The sequence below is a fragment of the Callithrix jacchus genome, chromosome 21, assembly GCF_049354715.1.
Source record: "Callithrix jacchus isolate 240 chromosome 21, calJac240_pri, whole genome shotgun sequence".
Taxonomy (NCBI): Eukaryota; Metazoa; Chordata; class Mammalia; order Primates; family Cebidae; genus Callithrix; species Callithrix jacchus.
The window spans coordinates 9,580,916-9,594,560 of NC_133522.1; the positions used below are offsets into that span (position 1 = coordinate 9,580,916).

At 34.5% G+C, this 13,645-nt stretch overlaps 1 protein-coding gene and 1 non-coding gene across 5 annotated transcripts in view; both read right to left on the reverse strand.

Annotated features, from left to right (window-relative positions):
• Positions 1 to 13,645, reverse strand: part of CADM2 (cell adhesion molecule 2) — a 1,112,757-nt gene that overhangs the window by 564,776 nt on the left and 534,336 nt on the right. The gene's annotated exons all lie outside the window — the stretch shown is intronic.
• Positions 6,890 to 6,996, reverse strand: LOC118150049 (U6 spliceosomal RNA). Its single transcript, XR_004737810.1, has one exon. It is a non-coding gene; the product is annotated as a U6 spliceosomal RNA (small nuclear RNA).

Below are 13,645 nucleotides of genomic sequence, written 5' to 3' on the forward strand. Positions count from 1 at the left end.
TGCGGTGAGCAGAGATCACGCCATTGCACTCCGGCTTGGGAAACGAGCGAAACTCCATCTCACCAAAAAAAAAAAGAACTGGTAAAGAAAGAAAAAAGTAGAAGGAATAATAAAGGTCAGTGTGGAAATGAATAAAAGAGAAAACAGAAGAACAAAGATCATTAATGAAATAGAGCTACCTCTTTGGGAAGATTCATAAAATCCATCACCTTTTAGTCAACTTATTTCGGGGGCTGTAACTCACAAAGGCAAGACATTTCTAGTTTGATTACAGGTAGAGCTCCTTATGGATGCTCTTCATAGTGTTGGATAATTTTCATATAACCTGTAAGCATATGCACATTTGGCATTCATAATGTCTGTCCCTAAATAATTAAAATATTTTAAATTTATCTCTGATTTAGCCGAGTACTAAATGATCAGTTTAATTTTTTTGTTGGGCTACAGTGTACAAACGCATCACCACTTATTTTCTGTTTGTTTAAAACAGATCAACAAAACTGTTTTATCCATGTAGTCAATTTTTCCTCTTTATGGATATACCTGCTTCATTATACCTCCATATCCTTCTATACTTTAATAAAGTATTGCACTAAAAAAAGTAGTAAAGAAATAATAAAATCAGTAAATATAAAGTAAAAAAGAAAATAAAAATCAGTTTCCTATATAATGAATGAGACTCACTATACTTATGTTATTATTTTCCTTTTTTACTGAAGATTGTCGTCATTGAAGCTACAGAAAAAAATTCAGATAAGCAAGCAATTAGATACATATTTTGGAAAAGTAGTCCTCTTTCTTTCTTTCTCTTTCTTTCTTTCTTTCTTTCTTTCTTTCTTTCTTTCTTTCTTTCTCTCTCTCTCTCCCTTCCTTCCTTCCTTCCTTCCTTCCTTCCTTCCTTCCTTCCTTCCTTCCTTCCTTCCTTCCTTCCTTTTCTCTCTCTCTCTCTCTTCCTCCCTCTCTCTCTCTCTCTCCCTCCCTCTCTCTCTCTCTCTCTTTCTTTCTTGACAGAGTCTTGCTCTTGTTGCCCCTGATGGAGTGCGATGGGGCGATCTCGGCTCACTGCAAACTCTGCCTCCTGGGATCAAGTGATTCTCCTGCCTCAGCCTCCAGGCGCCGGCCACCACGCACAGCTATTTTTTTTTTTGTATTTTTAGTAGAGACGGGGTTTCAATATGTTGGTCAAGCTAGTTAGGAACTCCTGACCTCAGACGATCCACCAGCCTCAGCCTCCCAAGTGCTGGGATTACAGGCGTGAGCCATTGCCCCCGGCCGAAAGGATCCTTTTCCTTGCCAATGTAAGTGTGTGTGAACCTGCTTATACACACCCAAACATTTTCAGTTATCATTTTATTGATTGTTTAACATATACTTAAACCCTTTATCTATATAATTATATTTTAATGTTTAAATTGCCTTGAATTATGTTTATTAACCACTTTTTACAAATAAAGAGATACATAATTCATATATCTAGCTTATGCACAAATGATGACTCTGGGAATCCAATCTAGACAACCTGACTCAGACTTCTGTGATGCAGCCTTCCTTCCTTTATCTCTGATTAGACTGGAAGCAGAAATGTGTTTTGTCATTTATTAACTCACCATATATTGGAGGCTTTCTATTTCCAAGATGCTCTGCTTTAAGTTCAAGAAATAGATCAGGATGTGTGGGCCCCATGTTACCCTCAAGTAGCTTACAGCTTGTAGGCAATATATGCACATTAATGAGAATTTAACCTAGCAAATTTTGGGAGGTCTGATCAAAAGAAATATGGATTGCTCTTTCCTCAATATGCTGTGTTTCTCTGGGAAAAGCAGGATACAAATAATGTGGTCCTGTTTCTTGGTAGTAGCTGGGCTATGATATTATATATCATTGTTTCGTTTTTGTTTTTTTCATTTCTCCTATTAAATCCCTAAACATGATGTTTCCTGTGACCTCTCTTCTCTCTCTCCAAGAGTTCCTGATGCTTGGGATCTGGGGGCTATCAGCCCTGTGTCTTTTGTGTCCCTCTCTAAACCCAAATTCCTCAAATTTGTATTTCTTCACACTCTCTCCCTTTCTATTTTAGACTTTAGAAGTCAGTAAATGAGTATGTTCATTGCTCTTATGACAGGCAGCAAACTCATAAGCTTTCTGATTCCTTGGAGGAACAGAACACAGAAACAGAATGAGGTCCAATAGCAGTTAATATATGTGGAACCACATTGTCCAGACTTGTTTAGAATGATAACAATGACAGTGAATTGCCATAAACAGTTTAAAAATAACAATATTTGCTACCTCACTATTTGACTACAATATTAAGTTTCTGATCTTTATTTAATGGAACTCCCTCTATACCATAAAGGAATGGCAGAATTGTCATTTATCTTGCATCCACTTTGTGGGATGAACATCATGAAGCATTTTCATAAACATGATTTAATTAACTAGCTTCAGATAGAACCGAAAAAGGAAGATGAATTAGTATCAGAAAAGGGAAAAATAATTTTTGAAATATTTTTAGATTATTTTCAAATTAGTGCTAATCATTAATGTATTATTAATGTATAACTGGGCAAGGTGACAGAGAGACCTAAAGGGAAGAGAAACAGGCAAGGGGGTGAGTAATATCCTGGTGTATACTACCCATCACCTAACAGAAATTAAAACCTGAATGAATGAACAGAATAGTGAAGTGAGAAGAGATTAGTAGGCTGAAATAGATAAGACATCTACAAAAATACAAAGGAAACAAAAATTAATACTGTCTTTGACATTAGAATGGTATTTCCCCAAATTCATAAGCACTCCCTCAGAGACCTGTGAAGAACATTTACTAGCCCGCATGCCCTGGAAAAGCGACTTGCACCTCTCTGGACTCTCATTTCTGAGGGAGACAGCAGACTCCCATCGGCAAGTGTGACTCAGTGCAGTATTCATTTTCAGCTACTGAGTATCACGACACAAGAATACACAAAAAGAGCGTTCTATGCTATTTTTGACTCTTTCACTGATTTTCTGAGTGAACTTCCATAAATCTCTTAAATTCTCTGCCACAATTCCCTCACCTGTCAAATGTGAATGAATTCAATAAACTCACTGAATATGTAAATTAGCTACAGGGTTTTAAATTTTCTGCAGAAGATTGGTTATCTTAAATACCCATCGTGTCCTAAATAATAATTAAGGAGCTTTAAACATCCATTTTGCTTACTTTTGTTAATCTTTAATTACTTTTCATTTTCAAAATATTCATTTACAGAAAGGAATTGCTGTCAGGGAGAATCTCATGCTTACAATCATTACAGCAAACAAATTCTAAAGAACGCTGTTTCAGGAAACAAAGATGAAAACATAAAAGAGTGACCTAAATCATCTCACTTACATGTAAATGACATCAATAAGCATATAGCCGTAAGTAGCTAAGAGCACTAAGTGCAAAAAATGAATATAGTTATTTATATAACTATACATGAAGCTTTCATACACGCATATGTAATTCTTCTGGGGAAAAGCCTAATTCTTCAAAAAGAGGCCATTTATTCAGTTATGTAATGGATTTGCCTAAAATCAAGAAAAAATAATAAAAATATATTAGTGTGGCACATCCAAGCTAAGCTGAGAATGCAGACAATCACGGAAATCTGTTCTAAAACAGCCACTTTATTCCTAGAGTCTCACTTTTGAGGAAAAGTGGATTTACACTGGCTTTTTCTAAACAGTTGCTTTCATTTTTACTTTGCTGAAGGAGAATTTCTTAAGAAAAGTAGATCACTGAATAATTTTATGAGTTGACGTATGAAATCAGGTAGTGTATCATGTTTCTTCATGGCAAAAGTCATTTTGTAGGTAAGTTATGTTGTACCATGTTTTGTTTTCTGGAATAGCATAAATTCTCACTGGAGACTGGAAATAATCAAGCTAACCTGATTATGGCAGTTTAGTACATTAATAAGGCATTCCCAAAACTTTCCCACAATGAAAAACAATGCAATCCACCCCTTAATCTGAAATGATTTGGAATTAAAATCAGTTATTACTGAAAAATATGTCTGTCCTAAAATACCTAGTTCAAATTTGCTCAGGTTTACTTTAATTTTTTCATTAACGTGTTCCTTTAAATATATTTTTAACACAAACACACAAATTTGTAGTACTTTTCCTTCTCTGATATAAGTTAGAGATGATTGATAAGTGTCTAATAGAAGATGAATCTATATAAACATCCAAATAGTTTTCTACAGCCATCACTTAAGTAGGAAACTGGCAATATTTTTTCTTCCTAAAAATTTAATTGCAAGAATGCATTGACACAATGCAAATAAAGTTTCTGTATCACAGTACAGGGCACAGAGTAAGTGCTTAAAATGTAGTTTTTCTTCTCAGTAGTTGGTTATAAAAATTCAGAATTAGCATTGTACACATGAACTAAAATGATTAGTATATTTAGATATGTATGCAGAAATCAAAAAATTTTGATCAGTAAGAAAGTGTACTTTATATTTGTGGTACTTACATACTAAATATAATAAATATTATGATATAATGATGATTTTCAGTAAACATTATATAAAAATCTGTACACTCCTTTTTTTAAAAGGAGACTTTTATGAGAATCTTTGGAAATTATATCTGTAAATAATTCACAGATGATGCTGTTCACTTTGAGTTCCAAATGAAAGCGTTGAAGTTTATGTCTATAACAATGTCCTTTAGTCATTTGTAAACAATAAGAAGCATATCATGCATAGAAACTAAAATGAAGAAACACACGAATACTTTATGTAAGTCTCCAGGGACAATAGTACTGTTGGTAGATTTTACTGCATCTGAATGAGAAAATTAATATTAATTGTTAGTAAAAATACACATTCTGTTTTGCAATTATTTTGCACTTTTTACTCAGTGAAGTGAAACCTTTTCTCATTATGCAGTCTCCCTCCAAATTCGATGGGCATAAAGAAAAAAATAACTGTACAGGATTGCCTTCTCCAACTTGTATTGGTATATTTAAAATAGTGGCAGGGACTTTGCCAAAGTGTTCACTATTTCTCCCAATAGAAAATCAACGTAGCTGTGGGATTAACTCTATAACTTACTCAATGTCACTTTGGCCTTTATACTGCATTGTAGACATTAGCTTACAGTCCAAGATAATGGAAGAACCAGATTATATAATAAAAATATTGATTTATGATTACTATAATGATATAATGGAGTAATTAGCTGAGAATAAAATCCATCATGATTTTACACAAGAAATAAGATTAAAAAAAATAAGTATCAATCCAGGGAAATATATTGCTTAAGTACATATTTATGTTATATTCTAATATCTATTATTAAAATAGTTGTCTGTGAAAGGCAAAAACAGGGTGCTTGTGCTATGTCCCCACTACACTCATCATTTTCAAACAAGCAGGATGTGGACATGAAATGAATTCAAGATGAAAGTAATGGCAAAGGTCTGCTATGCCTAAACTAGACTATTTACGTAATGCTATGTTATAAATATTTTAAAATTATTTATATTACACTATATTCCATGATTACAGGGAATTAGTAAGAAAGATATTACTAGTCCTGAAGTACTCTGAAAAATATAGTACAGCTTTTTTATTTTCAGAAATATGATGGGCAGAATTCTAAAATAGTCCTGGTGGTAGGCTAGAAAAATGTCCCGTGAACACGTACAATCTGAATTCCTGAAATCTGTAAACATTATTTTGGAAGAAAAAAACTGTCATTGCCAAGAAGATTTTGAAATGAAGAGATTTTCCGAGATTATCTGGGTAGGCCTTAAATGCCATTACAATGTCCGAAATGAGAGAGAGGAAGACGGAGACCATGAAAAGAGGAGGAGGCAACGTGACTGTGGTGGCAGAGACTGAAGTGATGAATGCATCACGGCCAAGGAATGCCAGCAGCCACCGGAAGCTGGAATGGGCAAGGAACAGATTCCTCCCTTAAAACTCCAGAAGAAGCCTGGCCCCACCAACACTAATTTTTCCCAGAAGAAACTAATTTAAGGTTTCTGGCTCCCAGAACTGTGAAAGGATATGTTTCTGCTAACATAATAAGAATTTTGCTACAGCAGCCACAGGAAACTAATATAGATGTGGTTACCTGGAAGTGCAGAGCTGATGTAACAAATATAAACATGGAAGTAACTTTGGGATTTAATAATAGGCAACGGTTGGAAGAGCTTTAAGGCATTTACTTAAAGAAAACACAAAGCCTAGATTGCTTTAAATGAAATGTTGGCAGGAATATGAAGATTAAAGATGCTTTTATTGAAGTCAGAGAAAGAAATGAAGAACATGTTATTGGAAACCAAAGTTGATTCTTCGTTTCAGAACACTTGGGAGACCAAGGTGGGTGGATCTTTAGAAGCCAAGAGTTCAAGACTAGCCTGGTCAACATGGCGAAAAACCATCTCTACTAAAAATGTAAAACTTGGCCAGGTGTGGTGGCGTGCACCTGTAGTTCCCAGGCGGAGTATTGTTTGAACCTGGGGAGCAGAGATTGCAGGGAGCTGAGATTGTGCCACTGCTTTCCAGCTTACACAACAGAAAAAGAAAACATAGCTGAATTGTGTCCTATTGTCACGCATTCATCTTTCTACCTAATTATGAAGAATTCATTAAAAGAGGGCTATCAAATAGGAGCAAAAGTGAACACTATATTTGCCACATACCTACTGCCATTCCCTCTCCCCACAACAGTAAATAACTTAAATCAGTGCTTGAGCCAGAGGTTAAATAATGAGTGAGAAATTATATTTGTTTCTATAATTTTAATCTGCCCACTATTTGAAAATGGGGTGCAGCTACTTGATGAGCTGCTTGCTAATTAATTAATCTTTTATTATTCTAGTTGTCTTTAGATACACCTATTTTTAAATATGGAACGCTTCACAAATTTCCGTGGCATCCTTGCACGGGGGCCATGCTAATCTTCTGTGTATTGTTCCAATTTTAGTATATATGCTGCCGAAGTGAGCACGGATATTTTTAATTAAATGAATGGGGGAACTGTTTGGAAAGCATCTTCAATACTGCCTGCATAACTATGCAGCTAGAAGAACAAACTAAACATATAACAAAAGTGAATTTTAGAGTTAAGCATCTATAGTCTTGCTTGTCATCTTATTAAAATTATGACAATGATAAGTTCTATTAATACTGACAGCCCAATTTCCTGAAATAATACAACTTACACACTTAGGTTGGAGTACGGAAGGCCTGTTTTCAGCTGAGAGTAAATATATAAGTTGATATATGTTCTCATTTACAATAGCACTTGGCTTAGAAATTGCCAAGGACTATAAATCCTAGAGTAAATGCAACATGATTTCTTAGTACTTTAATAATCTGAGATCTAAAACAACAAGATGGATTCATTTGCAATAGATTCAGAACTTTAGCTATTAAAGCTAAACCACAAGTAATGGTGGTCTCAATACTTTTTTGTAGCAAGTTTTTCTTGAAGTATTTAGTGTATAAAAGGGAGTAAGATTAAAATTCAAATGTGATTTTTTTAAAACAATATCTAACCTTCACATGATAATAATTTCTTTTTTGCTTGAGATAAGAGACTAGGTAATTATTAATCCATTTGTGATTCTATAGAATTATAAGATTATTCTTTTAAACTTAAAATAGCCAGAGTTGTACAGTTGTCTAAATAATAATATATTGTTAGATAATTGTGTATAAATAAAAATAACAAAGTCTTCAAAAGAACAATAGAAAACAGATATTCTGTGACATCAGTTGGAGAAATTAAGTAAAATGGTTTAGGTAAAATATAAACTTTCGGCCCGGCACGGTGGCTCACGCCTGTGATCCCAGCACTTTGGGAGGCCGAGGCGGGTGGATCACGAGGTCAAGAGATCGAGACCATCCTGGTCAACATGTTGAAACCCCATCTCTACTAAAAATACAAAAAATTAGCTGGGCATGGTGGTGCGTGCCTGTAATCCCAGCTACTCAGGAGGCTGAGGCAGGAGAATTGCCTGAACCCAGGAGGCGGAGGTTGCAGTGAGCCCAGATCACGCCATTGCACTCCAGCCTGGGTAACAAGAGCAAAACTCCGTTTAAAAAAAAAAAAAAAAAAAAAAAAAAATATATATATATATATATATATATATATATATATACATATGAAAGCATTGAAAGAGGTAGTTCAACGGTAGAATTTTGGAAGTATGATTTTAAAAACAAATTATTTTTGTGCATTTTGAAGTTATTTGCCCCAGTTGAACCATCTTTCTTATATCTCTTTTTATAAATAAAAGACCTATGATTAGATTGTGACATTGAGAATATGATCCACGTCATCCCTTTTGTATCTCAAAAACTTGGCACAGATTCTGGGGAAAGAAGTCTACACTAAATATATACTGCTTATTTAAAAGACCACTATATGAAACTAATGGTTGTATTTCGAAAGTCTCTGGTAATTGAAAAGACTACGATATTGAACAATTATTTTTAAAGGAAGTCATGATTTTCCATCTATTTATCTACCTGTCTACCAATTTACTTATGTTTCCTTACTTTAAGAAGAATCTTGAGACAGATAAATTTTAATAAATACTTTTGAAATTTCATTATGTTTCTCTTGTATGGAATCTGGCTTAGAGCCAATATAGAGTTTTTATCAATAAAATAATCAAAAAAAGGAATCTATCACTAACCATAACAGAAATATTCATAAATGCCTAAAAACACGCCAAACACTGTTCTGAGCAAGCAGAGCTCACAAGGGAAAATGCTCACAGGATCTGCTTCCAGAGAACTTTCAACTTCATGAGCCAAGATTTGACCATGAATTGATTGTTCACATGATAGCCTCAAACATTTGAGGACTGCACCATAAAAGCTAAAATGATCATGATATTATCAACATGTTCTTCTAAATGCACATTCATTGTCCATTTGAAACTTTAAAATGCTTAATCACTTGTTATTACAGTTGCCCTTTGTTTCCTTTCCTTAATGAGAATGACAAGTTTGTGTGGTTTGAAAATTAAAGCTGCTGGCTGGGTGCAGTGGCTCACACCTATAATCCCAGCACTTTGGGAGGCCAAGGAAAGCACATCATGAGGTCAAGAATCCAAGACCAGCCTGACCAACATGGTGAAACCCTGTCTCTAGTAAAAGCACAAAAATGAACCAGCAGTTGTGGCGCGTGCCTGTAATCCCAGCTAATCAGGAGGCTGAGGCAAGAGAATTGCTTGAACCCTGGAGGAGGTGGTTGCGGTGAGCCAAGATGGTGTCACTGCCCTCCAGCCTGGGCAACAAGAGAGAGACTCAGTCTAAAAATACAAATAAATAAATAATTAAAACAAAATTAAAGCTGCCACTATTGTCTAATTACACAAACAGAGAGTAAATTGCCTTGTTTTATTTTTAGAGTAAGGAAATATGCATCGTCCTTGCTTCATAACTCAGTAATAGGAGCCTATTGAAAGAACAATACTTTTAACTTTAAGGAGGGATGGCATATTCAACCTGTTTCAAAGGAACACTTAGGTAGAAATATATATATATATATAAGGTGATGTTATCTTTGTTAACTAATCTAAAAGGTGATGTTATCTTTGTAACTAATCTTACTCTCTTTATCAAATTATCACCTAAATGGGGATATCATTATATTTAGAGTATCATTCTGAGTAGACTAAGGTTACAACTTTGATTTCTAGGTCAGTCACTTAACAGATGCCTATCTGATAATTAAAAAGGATTGAGTTAACAAGAAATTAGGTGAAATGGTATGAAACAGGCTATTTACCAAGAAAATATCTAAAGTCTTTATGAACTATTATTATAACCCATTAGTTTTGCTTCTATTTGCAGAAGGACAGTATATCTTTGAATAGTCCCCATAGAAAAGAAAGACATGCTTCTCTTTCAATGAATGTGATTAATAGAATACGGTAATAAAAATATACTTTATCATAGTGAATTAATCATGTCCCTGCTGGATAAAACCCACTAGAATTTTGGTGGAAAAGTAAAATCATTGCTTACCAAAATAGGAAAGCATAAAATGGAGAAGAAAGAAAAGTTAATTTCAAGCTTCAAAGAAGATATTATAGGTAATGGAGGTTAAAATAAAATTGAGATTATAAAAGCAATTAAGAATGTCCCTTTAAGGGGCAATGCATGAGAGATTGTGATAGCCTCAAATTGTTCATATTTGCATAGAAAAGGTCACAAGATATCATTGAATTGTTAACACTGAATAAGAGACTTTCTCAGAAAAGGGGAATCAGATGCATATCCCATTATAGGACATCAAGATCTTCTTAGAATTACAGTGCACGTAATCTCTATTATGATATTATATATTTTTATATCCTTCCTAGGACAAACAGACTTTTGCTTATATTTCAAATATATTTTCTGCCCAGCAAAACCTTGATCAGAATTCTCTAATCCTCAGCATGATCACTCTTGTGTTTATCCTAAATCCCTGTGAGTCCTCATATAAACCATGAAACAGTGTGATCAGTTACAATTATGTCGGCTTTTATTGTTTTGCAGCATATTACAAAACGTGAATAGAGAATCAAATAAACAGTAGTGTCTGTCCCTGGGTATTTTTCTCATTACAATTCTTTGTGTAGTGTGGCAGGTTTAAAATACAATGACAAACACAGAAAAGAACATCGTTCTGATAATTTATATTGTTGTGTTTTCATTAATCCTCCAAGAACATTAAAAGAAACAATTACTAATTGAAAAAAAAATGACTCTAGATGCCCTGACACATGAAAGAAATCTATGTCATCGTAGGAAGTAAGTGACTCAAAGAGTTTGTCCATTGCGATTCTTATAAAAGTTAATGATGCCTGACCCAGTCTATAGACATTTGTTTGACCAAAGACATAAACAACTGTTAATACCAATTTCTGTATTCAAATAACAATGGCATTCTCCTAGTAAGGGTATATATCATAAGGGTAGACCAAACTGTATGTTGAATATCAAGAAAGAGCATCTGCTTGGAGTACATTAAACAACAACAGATGTTGCTAAATCAAATAACTATCAATCTTAGACTCATAATGTCATTGTTGGGTGTTTACATTCAAAGTATAGCCTCAAATGGACAAGGAACATATATTATGCAGTCTAGAATGCTTGCATTCAGTAAAGCATCAATTAGCTGGAAACCAACTAACAGTTAATGCTAAAAATGTTTGTTCTATTCTTTATTTAAAGGAAAATGACAAAAGTCAATAAAATAAGCTGATGTATAATATGATTAAGAACATTTTGCTGTTGAGATTGTTATTTCCTTTGTTTTACGTTTTCATTTGTTTGAGTAAAAGCGCCTATACATATATTTATCACTTTCATGTTGTTTCATGGATCATTTACTACAAAGGACCCTGAGACGTGGTATAATGTATAATCATCAAAATAAAAGTAAAGTATGTTTCTAAGTCTGCAGTTTTAATACAACTGTGCTAATACGTTTTTTAAATAACATTGATCAACCAAAGTTTAGAACCAAAAATTTTCTGTTTATGACTTATTAAATCAAAAACATAAGTGATTCTTTACTTGAATGTCATCTTTTTAAAAAATATGAAATACAAGTTCAAAATATTTAAAGTCATAGAGTAGTTTTTGAATGTTTCTTTCTTTCTTCTTTTTTTTGAGACAGAGTTTTGCTCCCTTGACAGGCACCAGGCTGGAGTACAATGACGAGATCTCGGCTCTGCAACTTCTGCCTTCCGGGTTCAAGCAAATCTCCTGCCTCAGCCTCCCAGGTAGCTGGGACTACAGGTGCACACCCCCATGCCCAGCTAATTTGTGTGTGTGTGTGTGTGTTTGTGTGTGTGTGTGTGTGTGACTACAGGTGCACACCCGCATGCCCAGCTAATTTGTGTGTGTGTGTGTGTGTGTGTGTGGGACTACAGGTGCACACCCCCATGCCCAGCTAATTTGTGTGTGTGTGTGTGTGTGTGTGTTTAGTAGAGATGGGGTTTCACCATGTTGGCCAGGATGGTCTCGATATCTTGACCTCGTGATCCTCCTGCCTAGCCCTCCCAAAGTGCTGGGATTACAGGTGTGAGCCACCGTGCCCAGCGAAATGCTTATTTCTTTAAATGTATCTATATTTATTATAAACAGTGGTCATATTGACAAAAAATATAAATGATTTTTCTTAACAGATGCATTTTAATTTTTTGTTGTTGTTCTGTTTTTTGTTTTTGTTTTTGTTTTTTTCAGTTCAGGACTCACTCTGGACATAGAGTCTTACCCAGGCTAGAATGTGGAGGCAAAAACATAACTCGTTGCAGCCTCGACCTCCCAGGCTCAAGCCATTCTCCTGCCTCAGCCTCTCAAATAGCTGGGCCTATAGGCCTGCACCACCGTGCTGGATTAATATTTTGATTTTTTTTTGTAGATACAAGGTCTTGCCATGTTTCTCAGGATGGTCTTGAACTGCTGGCCTCAAGCAGTCCTCCCACCTCAGTCTCCCAAAGTACAGTGATTACAGATTTGAGCCACTGGACCCAGATAACAGATACACTTTGATATGAAGGAATATGATTTTTAGAGTTAAATTCATTCAAATATATTTATAAAACTGACCCATATGGATATTACTAAATCTTTCCAGAGAAACACAAAAGTACAATACATTTAGAATACTTCTACTTACATTGCAGAAATTTATTTATGTTAATAGAAAGTGGCCTCCATTTAATTCATTAAGTCATTAAATATTAGTTTCTAGTTAAAACAAGAAGCACTTCCTTTGAGAGCGCCCATGACTTGCATTAAAAGAAAGCTAAGCGTGGTAGAACCATAGCCAAACAAGACTTATCCCTCTTCTCAATCCACTGCTATAAAGGCTTAGCTGTATCATATTCATATTGGTATCATATAGTTTATTTAAAATCAGTATTAAATTATCACATTCAGAAAAATGAACCATATCTTTCAGTACAATTATTAAAAAATAAAAGGACAATTAGCTTCTCTAATTATAAAGATAGGGTTCAAGTGTTGATATGGAGAAAAGGGGACAGCCTTGCTGTATCAATTAGAGCATTATTTACCTTCAAACCATTGTAAATGAATGACGATGGGTCTTGTTTAATTAAACAGTACTTTGTCCTCTTTTGAGATAAATGAGTCTTTGCCTTCTCTTTACGCACTGCATGGCCCAAGAGTACAAAATTCTAAAGCCACGTAGGTTCCTCGGCTATCAATTTGAGGACCCTGTTCTAAAAGGAGTTTTGGTTTTGCGTCTCTAAAAATGCCTGCCTATACTGCACAGAATATGCTTCTACAAACTTGAATTCTCCTGGTCTCCAACTGAAGCATCACAGAAGCAAGCTAAATTTAAAAGAATTATAAGCAATCTTCTATTCTGGAAGAAGAACAAATATTTCCAAAAATATATTAATTTAAATATTACACATTTCTAGAAAGCATTGGAATGTGTGTTTCCCCATAACTATGATTAAACTTGGCCTCTTCTCTAAGTTCTGTATGCAAAAATAGCATGTTAAAATAGAATTTGATTTAGTATAGAAAAAGCAATACTATAAATTTTACGGACGATCCATATTTTTCCTAGGGAAATGATTAATGCATTTTTCTCAGAGTTTATTCCTCAT